Raw genomic sequence first — 24,543 nt, forward strand, 5'->3', positions numbered from 1 at the left:
ATTTTTTTTTATTTTAAAAATTATTTAATTGAGTTTAATTTAACTCAAAACTTAAATTAATGTAATTAATTATTCAGCCTTCAAAATGAAGGAGATCATTTTAGACTGTGTTCTTCCTTTTAAAAATGTATTTGTATATTTTGCCTTCCAATGTTGATCTTGTATGATACACTCAAAACACATTTTTAGCTTTCCTCCACAACCACTGGAATTAGAAGCATTGCTATTGTTGAGAATGAGAGCTGAAATCCCTTTCAGAAGGGAACTAGGGTTTTCTGGAAAAGGTGATTTTTATAAGGCTCATCATAGCCACTATCACTTTTGCTTTCCTTGATTAGCAGAATGAAGCTGCAAAACATCCCTATCTCTTCATGGGCAATATGGAAAGTAAACAGGATCTTTCTGCTGCTTTCAGATCACACAGCTTTAAGTATTTCCAGCTGGAATGTTCGATACAGGTGTCTGGTTCTGGTTTGCTGATAGGCCAGGCTGCAAACACCTTCCAAGTATGTGGTAGCTCCTCATGGTCCTGGCAGACACTGCAATGCTCAGGAGGCAGTGATGGCTGGAAGATGTGTCCTGGGGACCCCATTCAGGACATCCTGGGTTTTGCAGCACGACCATCTAGATGTAGTTTATGTGACTTTGGTGAAGAAATTGGTGCTGCTCCTTGTTAGAAGTTGTACCTTATCACACCTGTGAAACTTTTGCTGTGTCCTGGAGATGCAGAGAAGCAATCAGGCACTGAGCAGCAGTGGTTAGCACAAAAGGAACAATACCCTGCCACACATTTAAGAAGGGGAGTTCCAAGTCCAGAGGAATGCAACTTTGGCTTCCAGATCCTAGGCTGAACTTTGAGGCTGTTGAAAAGAAACAGATTTTGTAGAAGTGTCATAATAGTAAAAGGGCTTTCAAATTGGTTTTGCAACTTTTGACACCTGAAACAGTGTAAGAACAGATGTGTTGGTTTTCCTGCATGGGAAGGAGTGGCCCCATGGGTGTATCGATGTGGTTTATCAGTTGAAGGTGAAAGATGTGGAGTGTCTGTGTGCTTCACACAGCCACATCCAATTTTACAATTAGAATTTTACACAGTTTTCCAAGGGGTGGGGCAGAGCAGTGGGTATTTCTGTCTGAATTGAGATACATCTCCACACTTGAGTGGTGGGGGAATGGGTAGTGGGGGTTAGAGGTCCTACAGTCAGGACTAGGAGCATCATGGATGTGATGGCTGGGCTCCTAAGCCCTCCTGAGATTCCAGAATTGCCATGGTCAGCCAAGAGCTTCCCAGGTCCTTCTCAGCCCCAGCAGTGGTAAATGGCACCATCTCATACAAGCTGAGAGGAGAAGGTGGCTACAAAACCAGAACAGGTCTCTGGAGCCAGCATCAAGGAGTGTGGGGCAAAAGAATCCCTTCTGAAAGGCTGAGCCCTTTTCCGGGTGTGGGCCAGTCATTGTGTGCCTTTCTCAGAGTTTTAGGGGTGTGAGCAAATGGTTGGAGCACAGCTGAAGTTTACAAAAACTGTCTGTCAATGGCTAAGGATTGTTGTTTCTCTGATGTTTGGGAAGGTAATGCAAGAGCAGATATTAGGTTCAGAGTCTTCTTGAAGGTATGCTACCCAGTTTCTAAACAATACTGTGTTATCAAAAATTACTAATGAAATAACAATGCTTTGAGGGAATTTCATGGGAAGAAAGTGATCGCAATTCCAAAAAAAACAGAATCAGAAGAATTGGCACCTAACCATGGTAGATAACATATTGCACTGAGATTTGTTTCTATGGAAGAGAAGAAGCAGAGCTTGGTTAGTTAAATTCCTGTTTACCACTGAGAATGCCCTGCAGTGTGATTTTCCTGCTCTGTCAGTTGGAAGATGCTTTCTATGGGATATCTGTGACTATATGATTTTTTTTTTTATATACAGGCTACAGTTCTCCTGTCTTCTCCTGCGTTCTCCTCATCTTTAGGACACCAGGCAGCTGTTAAGAGCAGGAAACAAAGGTGGTAAGGTAGAGGTCCTGATTTTGCTTGTGATGATTTTTAGAGGAAGACTCGAGACCCGGTTTGTTGCCTGCTCTGGGCAGATTCCTGGTGACATAAATAGCATTGTGTGGTGGAGGCAGACTGAAGGGAAATAATGGAAATTATTTGGTTTTACTGCTCTGAGGGCTCTAGTTGCAAAATCAGTAGCACTTGTGCATTATGTAGCTATTAGATGGTAGAGACCAGCTGGTTAGTGGTGTCCTGCTTTTTCTGAGGATCCTTCTGACTAGACAGTATTGGACACTGGCAGATCAAGAAATTAGTGAATCCCCTTTGTAAACAACATGATAAACCGAATTAGAGGTACTCCAGATTCTTCATATCTTACTGTTAAAGAAAAGCCTCCCTAAGGCAGAACCCAAATGTCACTCTCAGTTGAGCTGAGATGCGGGAACATCCCAGCCGTGAGACAAAGCTGCTGTTGCCCTGACCCCCCTCGTCCCTCACCCGAGACTGTCAGACAAAAATTCCCATTGCAGGTACTGCCACCCCCCGCCCCGCTGACCCAAAGTGCTGTAGATACAGTGGTGTGACGATGAGAAAACCCTGGAAACCCCACAAGCCAAGGAGCACGGGCTCCTCGGGCCATCGGGGTGAGCGCTAGGTGTCACTGCAGCCCAAGGAAAAGGCAGCGCTGCAAGGCTCCCAGAAACTGCCGGCGAAAAAGAAATATTTTGCATTTCAGGAAAAGTTGATTCTGCTGGTGGCAAAAAATGAAAAGACTGCTATGCTATAAATACAGTCGCAAGTATAAATATATGAATTTTATGTGACTAGCATCTTTTATTCAGAAGGAAAACAGTAAATTGCTCTTTATGCTTGGCTCACTTTCATTAGCACACAGTGATAGAACTCTCATCTTGTTTCTGTTGGAGACTCCCATATTGAAAAAGGTCTGCTGTACTGAAACTGATCAATGTTACTTCCTTAATTAGCTGCAAACTTGAGATAACTGATACAACTTAATAGAATAAGAAACACAAAAAGTACAGAGCACACCAAACCAAAAACAAGCCTATGGGAAAGAAGTTACACCTCTCCAACACCTCAAATTGTTCACTCATCTTTCTTAAACTTTTTAACCTTTCCCCCTTATTACTTTCTCCCTGCATCCTAGATGTCCTTATTTCCTCTACTCTTTCAGGCTAAATATGCTCTGAGATAATTGCAGACATTACGAGTTGGAAAAATTAGAGTGAAAAGTAAGAAATACAAATTTATATTCAGATCAAATTAATCCTTTTATTTCTTTATGTCTGGATTTCATAATTTGCTGATTTTTAATGTAGAGCAGTGTGAATAAGAAGCAAAGTTCTGGAAATGGGTTTGTTTTTTTTTCTGTCTTTTGACAAATGTTGGCTTCTATCAAAATAACCCCCCATAAAACCTTGTATAGCTCCCTTGTGAGTTCTTCCTATGCCAATTAAGTTCAAATGAAATGGAGTGGCTTTTTTTTACTTTTAAAAAAATTATTGTTTATCAAATGTGTCCAGACAGCCTCTGGCTACCATTAGCAGTTTGCAAATAAATAAAACAAATGGCTTATTGATCTGTGTCAGCTCAGTGTCCTCTCCAGGATAAACTAGACATGTTCAGCACCACATCCTCAGGCAAGGGCTGGAGCAAACAGATGAACCATGCATCCTGCCCAAAAAAGCAACCGGCTGGGATACTGGCAGAGCAGTGGAAGAAATGATATTCACAGGCAGACAGATCTCCTACTGGTGAGTAGGTAGGAGGCATTTCCATGATGAAATGTTCCTGCTAGGGATGACAGGTGAAAGACTGTCCCTTCTGATCTTCTGCAGAGGAAGAGAGGAGGATTGGGAGGTAACTGGGTACCTGCCTTGCCTTCTCCCAGCAGTGGGCTCAAAGCTGAGTTCTACGTTCACCCACCAGTAGGAGTACCTTCCACTGAAATGGGTGGGTAATCATGGATCCAAAAGGGTTTCTGGAGGAGGTGAGTCACAGGACTGGCTGTTCATTTAGCAGATGCAAGGAAAGGATACAGATTCATGGTGCTAAGTGAGCTCCTCATGACCCTGCTTTGAGAAGGAGGGCTGAAACAGAGACTTCTAGAACTCCCCTTCCCACCTGAAAGTTTTTCCATTTCTAATTCCCAGGTTCACAGATTGTATTACAAAGAAGTGATCATGAAATTGAGATTCTGGTTTACACCATTGCAGAGAAGGAAAAAAAAAAAAAAAAAAGAGAGTTCAAAGATATTGTAGTAGGATCAAATCACTCTAAGAAAAGAATGTGACCTCATGGTGGCCTACCAAATTTGCTCTAGTTTAGTTCAGGAACTTTTTTCACCCAGTTACTTCAAGTGTGAAATTATCCTGTTCAGAATGGGTGTTAACAGGTTAAAGAGCTGCAGACTGATAAATGCAGATCTCCTCAATCATGCTTGATGAGAGGCACTTACAGGCCTCATGGGCTGCCAACAGGATCATCTATCAACTCTGTAGGTGTCCAGGCCATAAGTGAGGGAAGCCAGCAGGTGACATGCAGTTTTTTCATAAGATGTGAATATTGAGATCTATGACACACAGCTAACATCAGATAAAACAGATAACATACAGGAAAAAAAAAAAAAAAAGATTTAAAGGTGAGCTGAGGTAAACTGGAAAGTTTTCAGTAGTTGGAATTTTTGAGGGTTTAATTACTGGTTAATTTATGTTTAATGAGAGATATATTAATATAGTTAACATGAACTTATAACAATGTTTTCCATAATAAATTGTGTAGTTTTATGTCAAGACCTACAATCAGGGCCCAGGTCCCTAAACAACATCAATGCCTCACAGACCACTTGGAACAGAGCATTTTGGTTAATTCTGCTGTCATTTTTTACTGTAGAGTAGGAGTGTGCTGCTTTCTTCTAACTATCACAGTGACAGCAATATCTAATGCTTCAGTGTCAGTCCTTGTGCTTTTGGTATGCTTGGTGCCATTCCATCATTCTCCTTTCTTCTTAGTCCTGTTCTCTTCTGATCTCAGCTTGTTTTCCTTCATGTGGTCATGTTCACGTCTTTTCCATAAACTACATGTTCTTTCCTCATTTTTCTTCTTTCCTTAAACATAAGCTCTCCTTCACCAGGGCCAACTCTGTAAATGTCTGAGTCTTGCTGAATCACTCATTAGTATCATCCCCACAGACTTCTCTTGAACAATCATTTCCAGCAGCACATCAGCACATCATGACTGCCAAAGAAGCCGCTTGAATGGAAACAAACTGCAACTCAACGTGCCCAGTGTGACACCAAACACATGTGATGTCATTCCACGACCACAAGACTTAGTGTTACTTTGTTTTGATTTTCCCCAGCCACTGGTACTGGACTAGCAGCATCACAAAGAATGGTTATTTAATGGCTGCTGTGCAAGCCAGAGAGTCTGAGCTAGTAGCTTGAGAAAGTTGTGATTTGATTTCATCCTGGCCAGCCTGAAAGTCTGAAGCATCTGACATTACACAGGCCCAGAAAAACAGAAGACATAAGACAGTGATTTCATACGAGGAATTGAGATGTTATAATAAGCTTAGGGACCAAAAGGTGAACAGCAAAGGTTAAAGAGAGCATGTGGAAAGACAGTCTACTTTTCTTCCAGGATAAGAGGGAAAATATTTGTCTTCTTTCCTCTAGCTTGGAGCACAACAGAGCTCTCTCATTTCTCACTAAGTAGGGGGATCATATGATGAATCAAAATACAGAGCTTGCTTTGGGCTATAAAGCAGCAATCCAGACATATTGTCCCTTTCTAGCCCTTGGCCAGCAGTCACTCGAGCACCAACATGTCCTGTACCTGGCAGGGTATTAAACCTATCCCTTTCCAGTAACATATAGCACAGCAGTTAAGATCTAGGTCAAGCGGAGTGAGACCGGAATGGTTTTGTCTTCTCATGGCCGCTTCTGTGAAAGGAGGATTGAACAGACCCTGCCTTGCTAACTAATAAAAATAGACAGTGTCATAGGTATCAAGTGCTTGAGCCAAACTAAGAGAAAATAAAATCTGCAATATCAGCAGATTCTTTGTGTGGCTGTTCATAATGGAGAGGGGCTAAAGAACCCAAAGAGAGCAGGCACAAGCACATATATGTACCATCTTTCCACTGATTTCCTGTCAGCAGCCACCTCCTTCCACGGTTACCCCTGTTTCTTTTTTAATTTACCCATTAAGTCACCAGACCTAAATACTTTTCTTGCTTATTTAGATCCATTTTAAATAACACATGGAAAAATAACACATGGAAGGTTTCTTCCCAGGTATTTGGTCAACATCTAATGAAAATATGAGATGAAGTGTTTAGGTTCCCCTACTCATCAAATCCTAGGTCCCCATTAGAAACACAAAAGCTTTATAAATGCTTATAAATGCTGTGCCATAAGGCTTCCTCTGCTTTTAGTAACAGAAATTCCATCTACTGGTTTGTCTTGCTGCGACAGCTCCATGCTTCTGCTATGGCCAAACATGACATTCCCAGTTTTTACGATGGATGGAAACTATGGTGACAGTAAGTTCAGACATGTGCTCCAGGCATGCCTGGACAAGCATCATGGAAAGGCTCTGAAAAACCTCCAGCTAGCTATTTCCATTGTCACTGTGCTTTTAGACCCTTGCTAACAATTCAAGGTAAAAAGTATGAACTTTTTTAGACATCTTTTCTGATTCTCAGACAACCCACCGAAATATTGAAGTTTTCACACTGAGACTTTCCCATTAATATACTTGCTTCAAAACTTGTTTACCATAAATTTCTTATCTTGCCAAAAAATTGAGCCTGGTTGTGACAGGCTTCTGGCATCATATGATGTCATTGCTGTTATCTGAGTTTGATAAACAGGAAAGCATTTCCTGCAAGAATTGTTGCACTTGCATTTTTTGAATAGTCTCATGGGAGCATATTCAATCAATTTTATTAATTCCTTTTCTCTGGGCATTCATGCCAGTGAAATATAGTCACTTCAATGTTTAAGGAAAGATGAAATGTCAAAGGGAAATGGCAAATGACATAAGCATATTTATTTCATTGCAGTTATAGAAGATTCTTGGACTATTTTTTCAGTTCTGATTTTCTGGAATTTGAAATAGATTCGTAAATTGGCACATTCTCCTAAAGAATGAAATATCATTTGAGTTGCTTGCAGAACTGTACTATACCCTCACAGATTTCATTGGAGCTTTGTATTTCAGTTCAGGTTATCAGCACTAGGATCTGTAGAACAGAAATAGGAATGCCATGGTTTTTTTTAAAGACTGTTTTTTCTGCTGAGTTCACTAAATATGCAAAGAAATATGCCAAACACCTCTCTGTTTCAACCACAAATTTGCATTTTATCATTGCCTCATTCCAAGTTGCTTATTTCTCTTTCTTTCTAGGGGCCAAATGACAATTTTCTCTTGTAAGGAAAACATATTTCTCATCAGAACCTTTTAAAATCAATAAAAAAAAACAAACCCCAAAGCAACATTATAATGATAATTTAAAAATGCCTGCTTTGGTTAGAGAATGTACTATACTTTCTGAACAGGATGTGTTCTGAGTTATAAACAAAAATAAATAATAAAACATGTTTTAAAGATTCACTTGAATTTGACAGCAATTTTCTATCCAGGTCAACACATAAGACACTTGAAGTGTTGCCAGTTCACATAATTTAAGCTGTATAGTTTCAAAGGTTGGGGTTCTGCTGTGAAGCTTGAAATTGACCCATTTGCAAACCTTAAGCTGAATTATCATCAACATATTGAGAAATGTGTGTGTAAATGAAAATGATACAATTTCTTCTGGGACCCAAGTCATGCCATTGAGAATAAAAATAGTATCAGATGACCCAGTTTCAAACAAAAGTAACTCAACAGTGAGTATTTACAATTCCTAAGTGGAGAACATGTAGTATGTTAACACTGGAAGCAGAAGTGTTAAAATCACTGGGCACAGCACTTGCCCCAAACAATATGAAAGTCGAGTTAAAAAATCTCTGAGGAAGGCTTGTTTCAGAAAAGTGTGTGTGAACTACCTCTTTTCCCTCTGTAAGTCAGAGTGAAGGGAAGAGAGGAGTTGTACAGGCCTATTACTGTCCTTTAGTATAAAGACACCGCTCACTCTGTCCTGTGGAAGGTTCATTACTAGAGCATGACAACAGCTAATGCACCTATACATTGGAAGCTGTATTATTAATGGCCCTGCTAATAGCTGGTGACAGTGAGAGAGTGAATTTCCACAGTTCACAGCCCTTTGTAAGTCTTCTTCTGGAACATTTCTCTCCACTATCATCACCCAGACTCCCCCTCTGACCTCTTTATCAGTCAGTGAGTGGTACCAGAGGCTTAAGACATAATCACTGCAGTGTGCCATGTGTGCTTTGCAGGGCAACACAACACAGGGAGAAACTAGAAAAAAAAAACAAACCCAGTGCTTTTTTTTAAAAAAAAAAAAGTTCCTATAAATACTTTATGGGGGTAATGATAATGTAATTTAGTTCCACTTTTATTCTTCTGTGCTTACTTCACAAGAACTTTCATGTTTCATCTTCAAGTGAATCTTCTTATTTACAGCTATGCAGCCTGATCTAAAATTCACTGTGGGCAGTGAAAATGCTGCCAATGACTTCAGTGGACTTTGGATCAAGCCCACATCTACCTTGAAACTCTGTTTTCCTTGACTCCTAGACATGAAATCAAAGGCTGAACCTGGCTTATCTATATATTTGAGGAATACAGAAGTAACATTAAAAGAAAACTTTGTTATGTCTGCTTCCACTTCTGCCTCCCTTTCAAGGGGAAGAGAAGTAGCTTCTCATTTCAGTACCTCTGCAATTAAAGCTAATATAACCAGCTGCATGTTACAGTTTATTTCAAGCACGATTTATGTTCAGCAAACATTAGAAAACAGATGTTTTTTGCTCCCACCTTTTTGCACCACAGAACAAGTGGTTGACTGAATCCCCGTTGTTCAATACAGATAATGTTACACAGATGTTGCTGAAGCACATCACTGGCCCTTGGACTGTGCTTGGTGTCTGCAGGAGCACCTGGAGTCTTCCAGGGCCTTTTAAGCCTTGCACTTGGCATTTCACAGAAATGTACCAAAACACAGTGATATTGCTGGTGGTTTTAACAGGGAGGGTTGGTGTAGTGTCCTGCTCAGCGTGAGACAACAAAGGCGTCACCTCTCACTACTCCAGCTCTTGAAACTGCCAAAGCTTCTTTAGACTCCTTGTTTACCATTAATGCTGTTGATGGTTACTGTACTTCTGTGAAAGTAGGTTATGAGGTTGGCAAAACCATCCTGAGTATCTTCTCTCTAAAAAGAGACAATATAAAAACAATAGAAATACTTGATTATCAATTTCTAGTAATGCTGACTTTGAATTTGATCTGTTCAGAGAGGTTTAAAACACTTTTTTTTTTTTCCAGCAGCATCAAGGAATTTGTATTGCATAGCATTTTCCATAACTGAAAGGTCAGTGAAGCTATTTTCAAGTCTGCTTTACAGGAGAACTTCAATCTTCCTGTTACTCTTCTTGGTGTTTTTCAACATCCTAGAAGAGCACTTGAATGAATCACTTAATGTTAAAATGTTACAGTTCTTAAAGGAATATTTTAGTTGGTTTGTTTCCTTAACAGAAAACTTGTATATAATTCTTACTTAAATTCAGAAAAGCTGAATTAAAATTCAATTAGATTAATGTAAAGAACTAACTCGGTTTGCACAATATTGCTGAGTACTGGTCAAACAGGGAGAGTTTATACTTATATATATTTAATTTATATTTATTATTGCATATAATAATACTAATTACATAATATATATATTATTTAATTTAATTTATATTTTACCCCTTCCTTTCGTTTTGCTTTGATTATTAATACTGGTGGTACTTTTCAGCCTTATTGGGGACCCAGGGGAATTGGGGAGGTACCTTTTTATTTTTTATTTTTTATTTTTTATTTTTTTATTTTTTATTTTTTATTTTATTTTATTTTTTTCCAGGAGTGCCAACTGTAATAGTTGGGTCAATACATAAAATACTCTGATTAGGGACAAATGGGACCCAGAAACTGTTCTGGAAGCACTGAGACTGAATGGCTTCCCAGTAATATGTCATATCATTGAAGATGATTCTCATATTCAACAGCTGGAGGATACCTTGGTTCTTTCTCTCCCTTAGCAGCTATTTCTGGCTGCTTACTTTAATTAAATTTCGAGGATCTTAACTTTCTCAGAGATTGTTATTTCAACATCAAATCAATCAATGAATTCATTGGAAGATGGAGCAGGAGTGGTCAGGCACAACAGGCATATCATGATAAATGTCTAAATTCTCTAAGACATCAGAGAGACAATCGTCCATCATGTTATATTTTTAAAAGAGTTTGTAGTTTTTCAGATTTTGTGTGGGTAGCATACAGCTCCTTGCACTGAGCCCAAAGTAAAAGGTGGTTTGCCTGCCTGCCTTCTCAGCAGCTTCATGGGGAGAGAGGGGCAGCTGCTGTGAGCCAGCCCCTCCTTTGCCCGGGACCAGACCTTTCCAGGTGCAGCACATGCTGGCCCCACTCCAGCAAAGCACTTAAGCACATGCTTAACTTTCAACACATCAATTACTCATGGAGAAGTCAAGCCCAGAGAAGCTGCTGGTGCAGAGATAGCGGTGAAAAGGAAATGGGGAGGTGGTGACCTTATTGCCTCTCTTTCCCAATGGACCTGTCTGCAGACATCATTCAGGGCCTGGGGTAAAATGATCGTGGAGGCTAATAGGTCAATGACCTGCTACCCTGTCGTTAGCCCAGCCCCAACCTTAGCAAAGGGGAGGGGAAGGGAGTGGGGAAGATCTGTACAGTTTGTCAGATGTTATCATTGCACGTGATAAGACAAAGCTTTGCTTTCAGGAATTTCTTCTTTCCTAGTTTGCTGCGAAGAAAAGATGGTAGCTCAGAGATCTGTAGCAGCAAAGAGGAAATCCAGAGTCTTTTGTTCTTGTTCTGCCACTCACATCTGTGACAGGTTTCCTTTCTCCCTTAAGCTATTTCAATTTCTGTCTCTGCATGTGTCAAAATAAGTTTCCAAAGCAAATCACAAATGTATGGGGTAATTAGAGCTGTCATTTTATTGTCAGGGGAAGGCACTCCCCTTACTGAAGAAGAGTACCCCTCCTTGTCAACAGCATACCATAGTGATGATGAAGAATTTAACATTTGTCTCTTTGGTTAACTTGTATTTATTTTTTTTCACTTGAGGGATGGGATAAGGAAAAAGAAGAATTGACTGATGCTGCTGCTATATGAACCCTTCTCTGTTCAAAAAAATCTCCAAAAATGCTGTTGAGAGGTATACAACTATGCATAACCATTAAAAGTGACCCTAGAGTCACCTTTTCAGACACATGGAGACTTACCTGAATTTAAAGAAAAATTTAAAAATAAATATTCAAAAATTACACTCAGAAAATTTGAAACACAGCAAATCAAAGGACAAGATCTGTTCCTTCAGATCGCCAGCAACATGAATGTTTGGAGGAATATCTTTAGAAAGACATGCATCCCAGATCCTCACTCTTCCAGAGAATCCCTCAGGGACACATCAGAAGCTTCCTTCACAAGATACAGTCATGACAATGTCACCATAAACCTTCTCTCAAAAGTTTTCATAGTTTTTTAATGTGAGTATTCTGTAATAATGGCAACATATATAGAGATAATTATTTCAGAAATTATTTGTGGGAGTTTAAGTGCACACAAAAAGAAATTATTTTCCAATTAATCTTCTTTGCTTTAATTTTATACTACTGTACCATACATGACTCCCCAGTCTTTGTAAAACAGCCTTCTCTAGGGCACACACAGCACTTCACTCGTGGGAAATTTCAATTAAAACGGAGTGAGAAATGTGGTTTAGATGCAGAAAGAGTGGAAAGGCATCTAAAATGCATACTGCAGCACGGAAGAAGAATGGGCTTTCTAATCAATGTGCAGGACACTTGCATTCAGATTTGCTCTTACTGCTGCCCAATCTACTTGTGGTGAGCCACTTACTTCCAGTGCCCAGTTCCCAGCTCCACAGAGGGAATCACCATGACTCCTTTCTTCCATCCTTTTGCACATTTTGAAGCATGGCATTTTATTAGTGTGCTGGGAATAGCTACTGTGGAGCACGAAGCACGGTGAAGGCACCAAGCATGGGAAGGCCTCTCTGAGGTGCCGTTCAGTGGAGAGGTTTAATGGTAAAGTCAGTCTAAGGACTCCTGCCCATTTCATCTGCTTGTCCCTGCCTGTGTACTGCAATTCACTGCCCTTTCAGTTGTTCCATTCTGAATTTTTCTGGGACATGCTGAAAGCAGATCAGGGAACTGATCTAGTTAAAAGTAAGTCTCCTCTCAGCAACATAAGTTCTCATTCAGGTCAGTGTATAGATAAGGACAGCATGGCCCCATCAACAGATCTTAGCACAAGTAAGATCTCACAAGGGCTGTGAGACAGCACAGGGTGGAAAAAAAAAAGACTTTGGGTGATCTTAAATTTGTTTAGCCATAATTTCTTTTCACTGTAGCCTGAGCAAAACTTTTTAAACCGGAGGATAATTAAAGGTTGTTGTCTGAGTCTGTGCTCCAACTCCACTGTGATATTTTGCCCTTCTGCAGGATTCCTGATCAAGTACCACACCAGCTCTTTGCAAACATTAAGTACTGTGTCTACTACAACACACCTGGCAGGCAGATACAATATCCTCTTATCAGATGGGCAAAATGAGCTGCACAGTGATCATGACTGGCTCAGCCATGCAGCACGAGCCAACAGGAGAGGCAGCAAGAGGTAGAAAGTCCCAGCTGCTGAACTGATGTTATAACTACAAGGCTTCTGCTGGAAACCAGTGGCCACTCACAGTAAATGCCAATACAGAGATGCTTCAAGCAGCAATAGGAATGGGGTGAGGAGTGGCAATGATATGACCTGCAGATGGCTTTCATTAAACAGAGTTTATATTGGATTAAAGGCACAATTTTGAGTCTACAGTAAAACTGCTTGAAATAGTTTAATCTAATCTTGAAGAGACTTTTTGACCAAATCAAGTATTTTTCTGCAAATTTTGCAACTCCACTGAAATTTCCTGGGGAATTCCATGTTTGAAAAAATTCAAAAAAACCCCAAGCCTCTCCACCCTTCCCCCCCACCCCCGAAATAAAAGGAATCTCAATGCAGTCAAGTTTGTAAGTCTTATCGCTGAAAATGAGATATATTTTATAGAAAAGGCATGGCTATACTTCTAAGCATAATTCTTATTTTTGCTAGCTCTTATCAGCAGAATCTTTTTCATTGATTAACAGTGAGTGAGTTACTCAGCTACAAATAATGTAAAAAGCCAAATAGTTTTCTATGTTATAGCAGTAACAAGAAAATACTTATTCCAGTGGCAAAAGTAGTGGTAATCAGCTTTTCTTGAAAAAAAAGCTTATTCCTTGCCATATTTGGTGTGTATCTTCAAATTTTAAAAATACTATTGTTTTTATAGAAAAATTATTGTCGTGTGGCATTGTTTTCATTCAGGGGTTTGGGGAGCCTAAAAGTCAAAAGATAATTGCATGATGCCAAAAGTTACCATTTTCATATACATTCACACAAAACTTCATAGAGGCACATATTACTTGATTTGCAATGCACAATCCAACTGAAGTTATATACATGCTTACAACTCAATTTCCTGCTATATTCTTGGACATTAATAAAAGTTTTTGGAAGCTTTTCTTTTTGGGGACAAGCCCACACAGGTAATCTCATGGTTATCCACACTGAAGCTACGAGTGAACAAGGTTCATAAGTTTGCCTTTGAACAGTCAAAAGAAGTAAAGGAATTGACTTACTAGCTTTTTGAGTCTATATATGATTGGTTAAATGCCCAAACCAACTGAAACTTTAGCTGCACTTTCGTTCCAAATTTCAACTGTTCAAAATTAGCTGGGGACCTCAGGCTCCAGTAGAGAGAACCAAAACCCACCTAGGCTGACTCCTTGAAGAACACAGAAATCCCTTCTGATTGCAGTTCATAAAAAGAAAAATTGTTTCTAAGCATGGAAAATAATAAAAAAATAATATTCATAGTTGCATAAGTGATGATAACAAAGGGTGAGGGAGGTTAATGGAAGGGATGGAGCTTGCAATTCTAAAGAAAAGAACAAAAAGAAAAACCAACAACCTCTCATAAGATTTAGAAGTCCCATCAGACCAAAACCAAATGTTTTCAAAAACCTTCTGGTATAAAACAATTTCAAGTTTCAATGACAGTGCGGTTGGCAATAAACTATAAATCAGTGCACACAAAGGTTTCTAACTGGCAAGTGGCAAACACATGAAGGCTGTTTCTCCATGCTTTTGGCTTATTTGAATACAATTTTTTGAAGTTATTTATAAGGAAACATGATTTATATAACACTGTATTTCTCAGCCTTTTTAATTTCTCTGATCCCTGCTGGATAACTCCAGTTGAAGTTAACACAGCACTAGAGGCTTGGGGCGATCGTGGTCCTAAATGTCCTTTGCATGTCACTGCCCAGGTACTGGAGAGAGGCTCAGAGGCACAGAAGAGCTGTGACAGGAGGTCAAGTGCATCACCTGCTGCCATGAGCACTGAAGAGGTGAGACCTGTGGTGCATGTACCAGCAGTAAGGAAAGCCGCAGCTCACAGTTTACCAGATGTGAGGTGTTTCAGCAGAACTGAGGCCAGAGGCAGAGTCTGCTACTCACTGAACAGGTTTGGTCTCTTATTAGGGGAAGGAACCTCTGCTTATTCTTCACTCTCCTTTTACATTGTTACTTTTATGTTACTATTTTTTTTTTCCACTTTTCTCTCCTTTAGCTTCATCTTAAAAGTTAAAGAACAGAAGCTGAGCAAATCCAATGTACAAATAAACCAAATGTACACAAGGATGTGGGTAGTCAGATGGTTTTGTAACAGCTGCTGTATTGCTTTCTCCCTCACCTTAAGGGAATTCCTGATTCCACAGTGTTCTCACCAAAAACATAAAAAAATAAAGCATATTCCCTGTGTCGGCAACAGTCACTGCTACAATAGTATCATGTAAGAACCCAGCTAGGCAGAACCCTCCATAAGATTGTTCTCCTGGGGACAAGAAAGATCTTAGCAAAATGTTATTGAAAATCTACCTCTCTCTTAATCTGCTGTGATAACATTTCCCTCACAGGCAGGAAAAGATTTGTCTTCCAGCAGTGGATCCATACCTGACAGTGGCAGGAATGGAGATAGATGAATACATGAAAGGCAGAAATAACCTGCATTATAGAGGCATCTGAGGACTCTCTTGTAAGGGCCCATGAGAGCCACAGTTACCCCACCATACCTGGTGAATCAATTTTCAGACACAATCTGTACATCTATGTCACCAACACTCCGATATGCGGGTGCTTTTGCTGCCGCCTGCTGTACAGTGCAGAAGCAGGTGCTGACAGGATCACATTCAGCACCAGCAAGTCATCTGAGAATTTAATAGCTTTTCAGCAAGTTTTGGAACTTTTATACCGATTCTGATTCAGCCTGCAGCCAATGATATTCCTCCCAACTTCTGACTCCAGCTGGTCAGCAGTCAGGAGCCCTCTATAATCCCACTGCTATGTACAATGGGTGTGACAATGTATGGTGGCTCTGAGGTGCTGCTAGTCATGGACAAACATGACAAATCTGAGGAGTCTGAATTCAACCTGTAGTGACCTTAACAGGCTGTTCAGAAAGTGTATTCACTGTATTGGAGTGGAAATTATTGCTGTGTATACTGACGCAGAATTAAATGCAGGCAGAGACAAACAAGAGAGAAGGGATACTCCCCAGGAGCATTCAAAATGAAGCTTTGTATTGGGGGACGAAAAGAAATTAGCCAGCTGAGATTGATGTTGGAGAACAAATGTGGTTGGTGTTTTATTAATAAAAGAGGTCTCCCCACAAAGGAAATTCCCATCTTGGCCTGGTGATGTAGCACTGAGTGGTAATGGATACATGAAATGCCAAAACCCATAGATCTCTAGTTACACTGGAGTAGACACTCTTTGGGGCTTGTAATTACAGGGATCTGGCAGACATTCAGATTTCATCTTTGAGAGAGAAAAGGACTTTCTGCTCTCCTGCCAACTGGGATGACTTAGCTCTGTGCCAAGTTGGACATACCTTCATGAGTGTTTGCAAAGTAGCATTCAGCTCTACCTCAGATTCTTTCACTTTCCAGGTTTCTGAAAATGAGAAAATAAAATATTTGTAATGGCACCTGTAGCAGTGAGGCATCTCAAAGAGAAAAGCCAAGTCCTGCCTCCCAACTAGAGGAAAGCACAGTCAAGAAAAAGCAATAGCTCAGAGCTGTGTGGGACTGAAATAGACAAAAAAAATCTTAATGGTGGGGAACAAGCAATGTGGCAAAGACAGTAGATATTCTTGGACCCAAGTTTTCTCTCTGGACCCATCCTGGTGTGGATTAGGCACTGATGTAGTGAAACATGGGACAAAACATGGTTTCTCAGGCTGAAGACAAACTGACCATGCTGCTAGGGGTCATTTATGTAGTTGTAACTATTACCTGTTGTAACAAAATCCTGGCAAACCAGACCTGTCCTCTTGTTTCTCTCTTTAGATTATCCCTGGACATTTTTCTTCAATTTGTTGTACTGAGATTAACCCTATCAAGTCTGCCCTAGGAGATTTATGCTGACTGCCCAGGTGGCAGATGATGAGCTGATATTAAGGTAGACCCCTTCACATGAAACATGTAAAACCTTTGGGCAAAAGAGCAGGCTTAATACATCTTGGCCAAATTTTGTTCTCAGCTGCACTGGAGGAATGCAACTGAAGTCAATATGATTTACCGGAATAAGTGACAGGTCATGGCTTGGGTATTTTTTGAGATGACTTGTAGATTCGAGTTGTAACTAATAGGACTGGCCACAGAAAACAATCTCAAAGAAAAGTAACACTGTTACTTGTTTTTCTTCCCAAACTCCAATGTCAACCCCAGTCTAACAAAGCACCCAGTAATATTTGCTTAGGCACTGAATTTGTTAACCTAAATTATTTTCACTGTTTATCCCACATTTCTGTAAAAATGTGGTAAAAAGAAATAATCTGTTAATGCCAAAAGTTCTCAAATACTCTATTTCACAGGCATAGTGTACACTAGAAGGAGCTTGCAAGTATAGCTGTACTGGAATTTTTATATCAATAAACCCCAGAGGGGTGGTGCAACTCCTGACACTGCACTGGTTCCAAGGATGAAATAACACATCCTGGCAACCTAACTGGATTTTGCCAGCAGAGCTGCAATGCATTAGTCACAATACCAGCAAAAACTTCTCCTGAAAAACCAAGCAGGGACTACACATTAGCTGGCTGCTTGGGATGATCACCTGGCACACAGGAGACAAAGGTGCGCATCCCTGCTCTGCTCAAATCAGCTGTATCAAATCTTAACCCTGCTCCTAATGAAAAGTCTCTCCAGTGCTGGGGAGCAGCTGGCCCTGCTGACTACCAGAAGATCCTTCTGTCCTGAGCTCATCTGTCAGAGCTACTCCAGAACAGTTTGACCAGCTGGTGGTTAGGATGGGATATGGGAGAGCTGGGTGTCATTCAGGCAACACAGGAGCTCAAAGCGTGTCCTCTATCTCCAGACATCTCAAGCAGCAGACTTTTGGCTGAGGGGCAAAGTTCTGTCTGCTTGTCAGTGGAAGCACTTGCTGGGGGCCCAAGGAATCTTTCCTGACAGATATTCCTGACTGATATTATTGCAATTGATGTGCCCCCACTGTGGAAAGCATAGCTTTTTAAAAGTTGGTGTGCACTGGCACAAACACACGTACATTTTGTTTCCCTGAAGAACTTCTGATTGACTCTTGTGAGCTCAGGAAAGGCCAAATGATCTAAGGGTTATAAGGTGCCAGTTACAGATACTGTTTCACATTCTTTCTTAGAAAAATAGTTATGAAACATTCCCTTTTCTTTTTTTTTCTTTTCTGTGTCTCTTCCAATGCAAAATATTTTGCTCTCCCAGTGGAAACCAATCATTTACTAAATAGTGTAATTCCTATCACTGTCTCTCAAGTGGGCCTGTGTTTACATTTCATAAGCAAGAATCTTTTTTTCTTATGCCTTAGTCACTCCATAGAAATAAATACAAGCTACAGAACCTGCACAAATCTTTGCTGACACACAAAATTTTAAACACCTTTTGAATTAATGTTTATGAAGCCTGTTAGAGGTTTAAAACCACAATGAGAAAGAAAGTTTTTCTTCAGGTCTGAGAAATGAACTTTTGGTCTAATGTCAGCCCTACAGTGAAAAAGCCTTGATAGTTTGTTTGTCTAAGCCGACAGCTCCTTATTCAATTGTTCATGACATCTCTCCACTTAATTCTTGCTATAAATTTATCTTATTGCCCCACTCTTTACACTGTACCTCAGTGTGCCCCAGAGACATGGTGAGCCAGCAGCTCACCACTAACTCAGCTTAAGGAGAAATGCTAGCAACAAAGACCAGTCTGCCAAAACCCATAAAACTTGCTGCTTTTTGCTTCAGTTTAAAACAAAAAAATAATATTGTCTTTTCTCTAAAGTGGTAAAGCAACACATGCCCAAATGAGTTCTTGACATTACTCTACAGGATGTTCAATGGTTTTTGAAGAAACCTTGGCACTTATGAGCACATTCTCCAAAATGTATGGCTGTTAGTTAGTTTAGTAGTCAGCATAAGTGAAAACAAACTGGTGGCAGAAGGTGCAACCACTGCCTTTGGTAGGCTAATGGGAAGTACATGAAAATCCCAGCTTCTGAAATACTGAGTAAATTGTAAAGGAAAGAAGTGATTAAAAGCTGAGAGGCAGTCATTGCCATGTTAACCTGCTGTTTTACTGTTACCACCATGTCTATGGGAATGCACTTGTACTCACCAGCTGGGCAAAACCAGTTAATGACAATCCAAAACATTTAGAAAAAATGGGCATTTCCCCCCAAAATGTGGGCTTTTTAATTTTTTTTTTTTTCTGTAAGATTTAAATGAGCTTTTTGCATTATTTGCAAAATAATATATAATATTTGCATTATTATAACTTTTGACTCTTTCTGATGAGAACTTGGTAAGAAAAGATGACTCTCAGGAGGTTAAAAGATGCTGCTACTCATTGCAAAGCAAAATCTCGCTAGGTCACCTGTAGAAATTTTTGCACAGACCCCTGCATGCTGATAATACCACTTTTCTACCAGAAGTTCCTCTGCATACATCCTCAGGATAACTCAAAAGCTGGCTGCAGGACTCTAACTGCAGATCTGTACCCTCTGGGTAGATATTTCTGCTCTCTCCCAGTTTTGGGGTCCTCTCCTCCCTCTTGCTTATATTTCCAGTATTTCACCCCTGCAGATGAGGCTGTTGTTTGCAGTCATGTTTTCTCACCTAGCACAGAAGATTTGTCCTGACTTTCCTTGGAAAGGGAAAGAGGGCAGAAAGGAGTAAATACACTTTTCTTTGCCCTGTGCCCATTAAAAGGAGAGGGTAGGAGTGAAGGGCAGAAGGGCTAAGGAACAACTAGCTTATGCCTGTTTGTTTTCTACTTCCTAATGTCTTAAAAAGCATTATTCATTGTGAAAGGTGCCCTGAAGATGGAAGCCCTGTGTTTACATAGGAGACAGGAATGATGTGGAAAGACAAAAGCGTGCTCAAGCAGCTTTGCCTCCATCCTGTCCTGGGTTGATCTCCGCCAGTGGTGATGGTGCAGCTCTGGCACTGGGCCCATTTGGGCCTTGGCATTTGGGCTGAGATGCCCAGGTGTGGTGAAGGCTTTGCAAACACCTTGTGCCCACAGAAAGCTGGCTTGAGACCACGGGGCTCCCTTTACACGGGGCTGAGGAAGAGGAGTGACAATGTAAAGGAGTTTGGGTTACAACGGGTTTGTGAATGCAAAATAGTAAGCTTATTATAATACAAATGTCAGTGCTATGGATTGGAAATAAAATATATTCATGCACTAAACCTAGCTTTTTATTCCACATTTAGGACTGCATGAAATTTCCACTGGTAAAATACCACCTTTTTCCTGTGAAAGCATTTCCATTTAACCTCTAAGGATTAGAAGAGTGGAACCACCTCCTATTCTTCTGAGAAGCAGTGCTTATGGATGCCAAAGTGGTACATCTCTGAAATCTGGTCAGGATCTTCCCAGTAAGATATTTTCACATTTAAACTGTTTGTTCCTTCTTTTGTATGAAAATGAAAAGTATTTCCTCCAAAAGATGATGAGCCATACTGTAAACAGGTAAGAATAGCAAAATAAGTCCAGCCACAGAAAGGTAGTAATAATAATAATAATAATAATAATAATAATAATAATAATAATAATAATAATAATAATAATAATAATAATATAAACACATACTACTTCTGTGACAAAGAATTTTGATGTCTTAGATCTTCTGGTATTATTTTGTGTTCTTATTTTCTGTTGCATCCTTTGTCACCTAAGTCAGCTACTCCCTGGCTCTCAGAAAAGCTTTTTACAGCCAGTATTTCACTTCATGCAATAGCTCTTTTCCTTTATGATTTTAATGGTTGGTGCCAACCTAGGTGCAAGAATTAGGGATGGATTTATCCCCCCCAGAGTTTCTCCTTCTGACCACAGCATGGCTTATGTCTAAGGCTCCAAGAATCATGCAGAACACCATGGTTGTTTCCAGACAGTCAAGCAGGAGACCAGGTTTGTCAGCAGCACTTCCAAAAGGCTGTTTTTGTCTCTTTATCCTTCTTGCCTCTGCTGGTGTTCACATCCTTCTTGCCTACCCTGGTGCTCCTTTAACTCAGCCACCAGATGTTTTTTCAGAGTTTGGCTCTCATCCCAGCCATCCCATCCCATGCTCCACAGTTGAGTGAAAGAGGTGCACCTGTGGCTCCTTATTAAACCTCTGATTTAAGGTGAGTGAGTCAACAGCAGTGCCTGTCTCTGTGCTGCAATAAGCAATCTTCTGATTGAAAAAAGTATAAAAGATCTGATTAAGAGTGCACTGGCATTGGGTGATGGGAAGAGCATAAAAGAACTGTGTCTCTGGCAGGTGGGAATGCTGCTAGCATTGCTCTCGTGTCAAGTTGAGAGTTGAGAGTTGGGTGTTTTTGCCATTGTTGTTGCCCTGAAGAGGTTTAAGTCTTCTTCCTCATACTGACTACTCACTAAGAAGTGATAAATCTCCACATAATAAGCTCTACAAATGTAAAATGCAACATGCTGAAATTATAGAGTCTAAGTGAAGGATAATGCTTTCCAAGCTGTCTATTTTCCCAAGGACATACAGCCACACACACTGGTCTGTTCCTCTGCAGTTTTGACTTGACCTCTGTATTATGTCCCCTCCCTAAAAGGTCAGTTTGATGTCTTTATTTTTAATGATTAAATAATGTATAGGTCTTGGTGTTTTGGGATGAGGGTTTGGCTCACCTGTGTAACTCTCAAAAAAGAGGATTTCAGCCTTTGGTTCCCAAATCATATAAAAACTCCAAGTTTCAGGTGGCACAGAACACAGCTCAGTCATTGACTGCTTGCGCACAGCTGTGTGAAAACTTAAAGTTTATAAAGACCATTTTCCACTTAAAAAAATAATTAAAAAGAATAAGCAATTTTTAGTTTTTTAAAGAAGTCCCACAAACTCCTAGCTAGTTTTTGGAATTCATCTTCCCAATTACTCACAGCAAACACAAAGGAAGTCAGCAGAGGATTTTACTGATACTTTAAGCTAAATGTGTGGTATATACAAGATCTCACCCCCATCAAGTATGAAAACTCACAAATACAGTTCATTATACAAGTGCAGTAGAGCTGGAGTTTCCCAGGTTTCTATTTGTGAACTTTTCATCCATGTTCATTTCAGAGACATGGGAGACTTGTCATTGATGTTAGTTGGGTCTGATTTAGTATGTCTGTAAAAGAAGCTAAGAGAAAATGCCGTACAAGTGAAAAAAAAATAATGACTTCTATTTTGTTAGTATTTATTACAGACACATTCTGTCACTGGCTGAGATTTCATGATACTCAGTAACGTAGAAACCCCTGAGAGAAAGGTATGTCCTAGTCACACAACAGGGAAATAACTGTTCTGTACTTGTTTGCATGTCTGTAAGTCCCTGTGTATTCTCTAGGTATTACAACAATTGCTTGTTTGAGTTTTAATATGATTTCCCATTATTTCTTTCCAACTTTAAAAACAAATCAAGTGTTTGGTATATCTCAAGTGAGGCTACAGAATGCATTTGCTTCTTGAGAAGCAGCAAACTTGAAAAGCAGGTATAAGCAGAGAATCTGCTTGCTAACTCTTTGAATAGGGGTGCCAGAAATTCACAGGCAAAAAAGACTCTCAGCATTGCATTATCCTCTGCCAAACAACACCTGATCCTGATAAGCAGACTCCTGAATGCTTACATACCCCCACCAAGTAACTCAGTTTGGACCTAGCAGTCCATCCCTGTCACTACAGTGCTATATTGTAAACTAAGAGGATTTACTTTCTGTAGTCTTGATAGTCAAGAGACAGATAAGTCTTCCTTTCTCCCGATTAGAATTTCCAAGATCTTTATTGGAACAATCCTGTTGAATTTAATGCAGGATGGCACCCATCCACAGTATTCCAGAGCAGCCTGAACAATTCTATAGCAGCAAGATAATTCCCCTTTTCTTTTTCTGACCCAATTAGAAGCATAAAATGAAAGCACTCGTTAAATTCTGCTGTGTATTTCCTGTACGTTTGGATCCACTGCTGTTGAACTATATAGGATGCCCCATGAGGTTCCCTCATCTGAGCAATACAAGCTGCTTTCCTCAACACCTCTCAGAAGACTCAGGGCAGCAGGAGAATACCTGGGTCTCATTGTGCTAATGGATGTGTAGGACTTCAGGAGACTTGTGTACAAGCAGAGATCCAGTGTGGGCACCCTTCTGGTGTTAGGTGGCAACTGACTCCAACACAACCCAAAATATGTCTAGTTGTGGGGGCTGTGGGCTGAGCTCAGGATAAACCCACCACTGACAAACTACAAGAAGTAATGTAAAACAAAGTTTTCCTTCAGTGCATCTATGTGCACTGATGGCTGTGGATGGACCTATGAGTCCTTCTGGAAAGCTGTCTCCTTTTTAAATAAATGGTCAACATCTGTAAGGAGTACTGATGTGACTCTCTCAAAATCTTTCCCTGGCTATAGCAAGGAAAAACTTTTCTTTCCCTTTTCATAGCCCCTGTCTAATCAGACTGGAAGTTCTTGGAGGCAGGTAGGCATCTTGCCACATGGTGCTGGAAGCTCTGCCTGTTGAAATCATTCTGTCTTTTACATTTATACAATGCTACATTCCATTGCTTAAACCTTGCTGGGTTTTTATCACTTGGTCTCTTATTTTCCTCTAAAAATACCTGTCTTAGGCTGAATTATCTTCTAGGATGGGTGGACAAAAAAAAACAAAAGAAGAAATTTTAAATGGCATTTTCAGTTTCTTTGGAGAAAAGCTGGGGAAATGACAGTAGAGAAAATAATAGCGTATATTTTGGCAAAACATCTTTCTTTTAAAATGATAATGTCAACAGTTTCTGGACTCTAAACTTGCCTTTCTGCAGAATTTTGGCCTTTTGTCTATTGTCAAATTCATGTAAATCCACTCACATTCAACTAAATTCTAAGCCCACAAAAACCTGCAGTTTGCTTTTATTAGATATATTTCTCATCAACTCTGAGAATGTATTTTTTTCTGCAGTGTCAACCCCAAACTGCTGTGTCATTTGGCATGTCCTGACAGACAAACCAAAGACAAACATGACAGACAAAGAGCAAAGGGACGGCTGGCCATGAATTGTCTCTGCCCAGCTTCATGCCAGTGGTGTGGCACACAGCATTGAAGTGAAGGCAAAGGAGCTGCGGGGCTTGCAAGATGCAAAAGTGCAAAGTGAAAGAGAAAGGAAAGCAGGCACAGGATTGTGATGAAGGGGACATGGACAAAAACTGGGAAACAAACTGAGGCGCCCAGGAGAGCATGGAAGAGGACTAGAAAGATGGGGAAACAGAGCTCTGTACATGTGGTGAATACTTTGTGGTATGAAAGAGGCTAGTCATGGTCACAAGAAAAAAAAAATCCTTTTGTCTCTGACAGACATATCAACATTGCCAAGTTTCACCCAGCTGAGAGGAAAGGGCTGTGAAGCCCAGGCTGGAAAAATGTACTGCAATGCCTAATGCTGCAACTGGCAACTTGCTATCACTATGAGAGGTGCTGCTAGTTTGAGAGCAGTCTGGTGCAGTGAAGCGCCTCAAACATGCTCCAACCTGGGGAACGGAATATGATAGCTTTGTTTTCTTTTCCCCGATTAAAAAGTGTTTAAGAGAAATTACAGGGCATTGACACATAGATGTGCGCAAATACTTTGTTAAAAATTGCATCATATAAAACAAAACCTTTTGGAAAGGGAGCTTTTCAAATTCTTGTGACTGTGGGTGC

General features: G+C 40.2%; 1 long non-coding RNA gene across 2 annotated transcripts; it reads left to right on the plus strand.

Moving 5' to 3' along the window:
- On the plus strand, positions 1-24,477 carry LOC107202214. Of its 2 annotated transcripts, XR_004496343.1 has the most exons (4): positions 1-9,512; positions 14,596-14,792; positions 20,079-22,127; positions 23,806-24,477. It is a non-coding gene; the product is annotated as an uncharacterized LOC107202214 (long non-coding RNA). The 2 variants fall into 2 exon arrangements; XR_004496342.1 differs by lacking the exon at positions 1-9,512 and having other exon boundaries at positions 9,875-14,792.
- The last annotated feature ends 66 nt before the right edge of the window (positions 24,478-24,543 follow it).

The sequence above is a fragment of the Parus major genome, chromosome 3, assembly GCF_001522545.3.
Source record: "Parus major isolate Abel chromosome 3, Parus_major1.1, whole genome shotgun sequence".
Taxonomy (NCBI): domain Eukaryota; kingdom Metazoa; phylum Chordata; class Aves; order Passeriformes; family Paridae; genus Parus; species Parus major.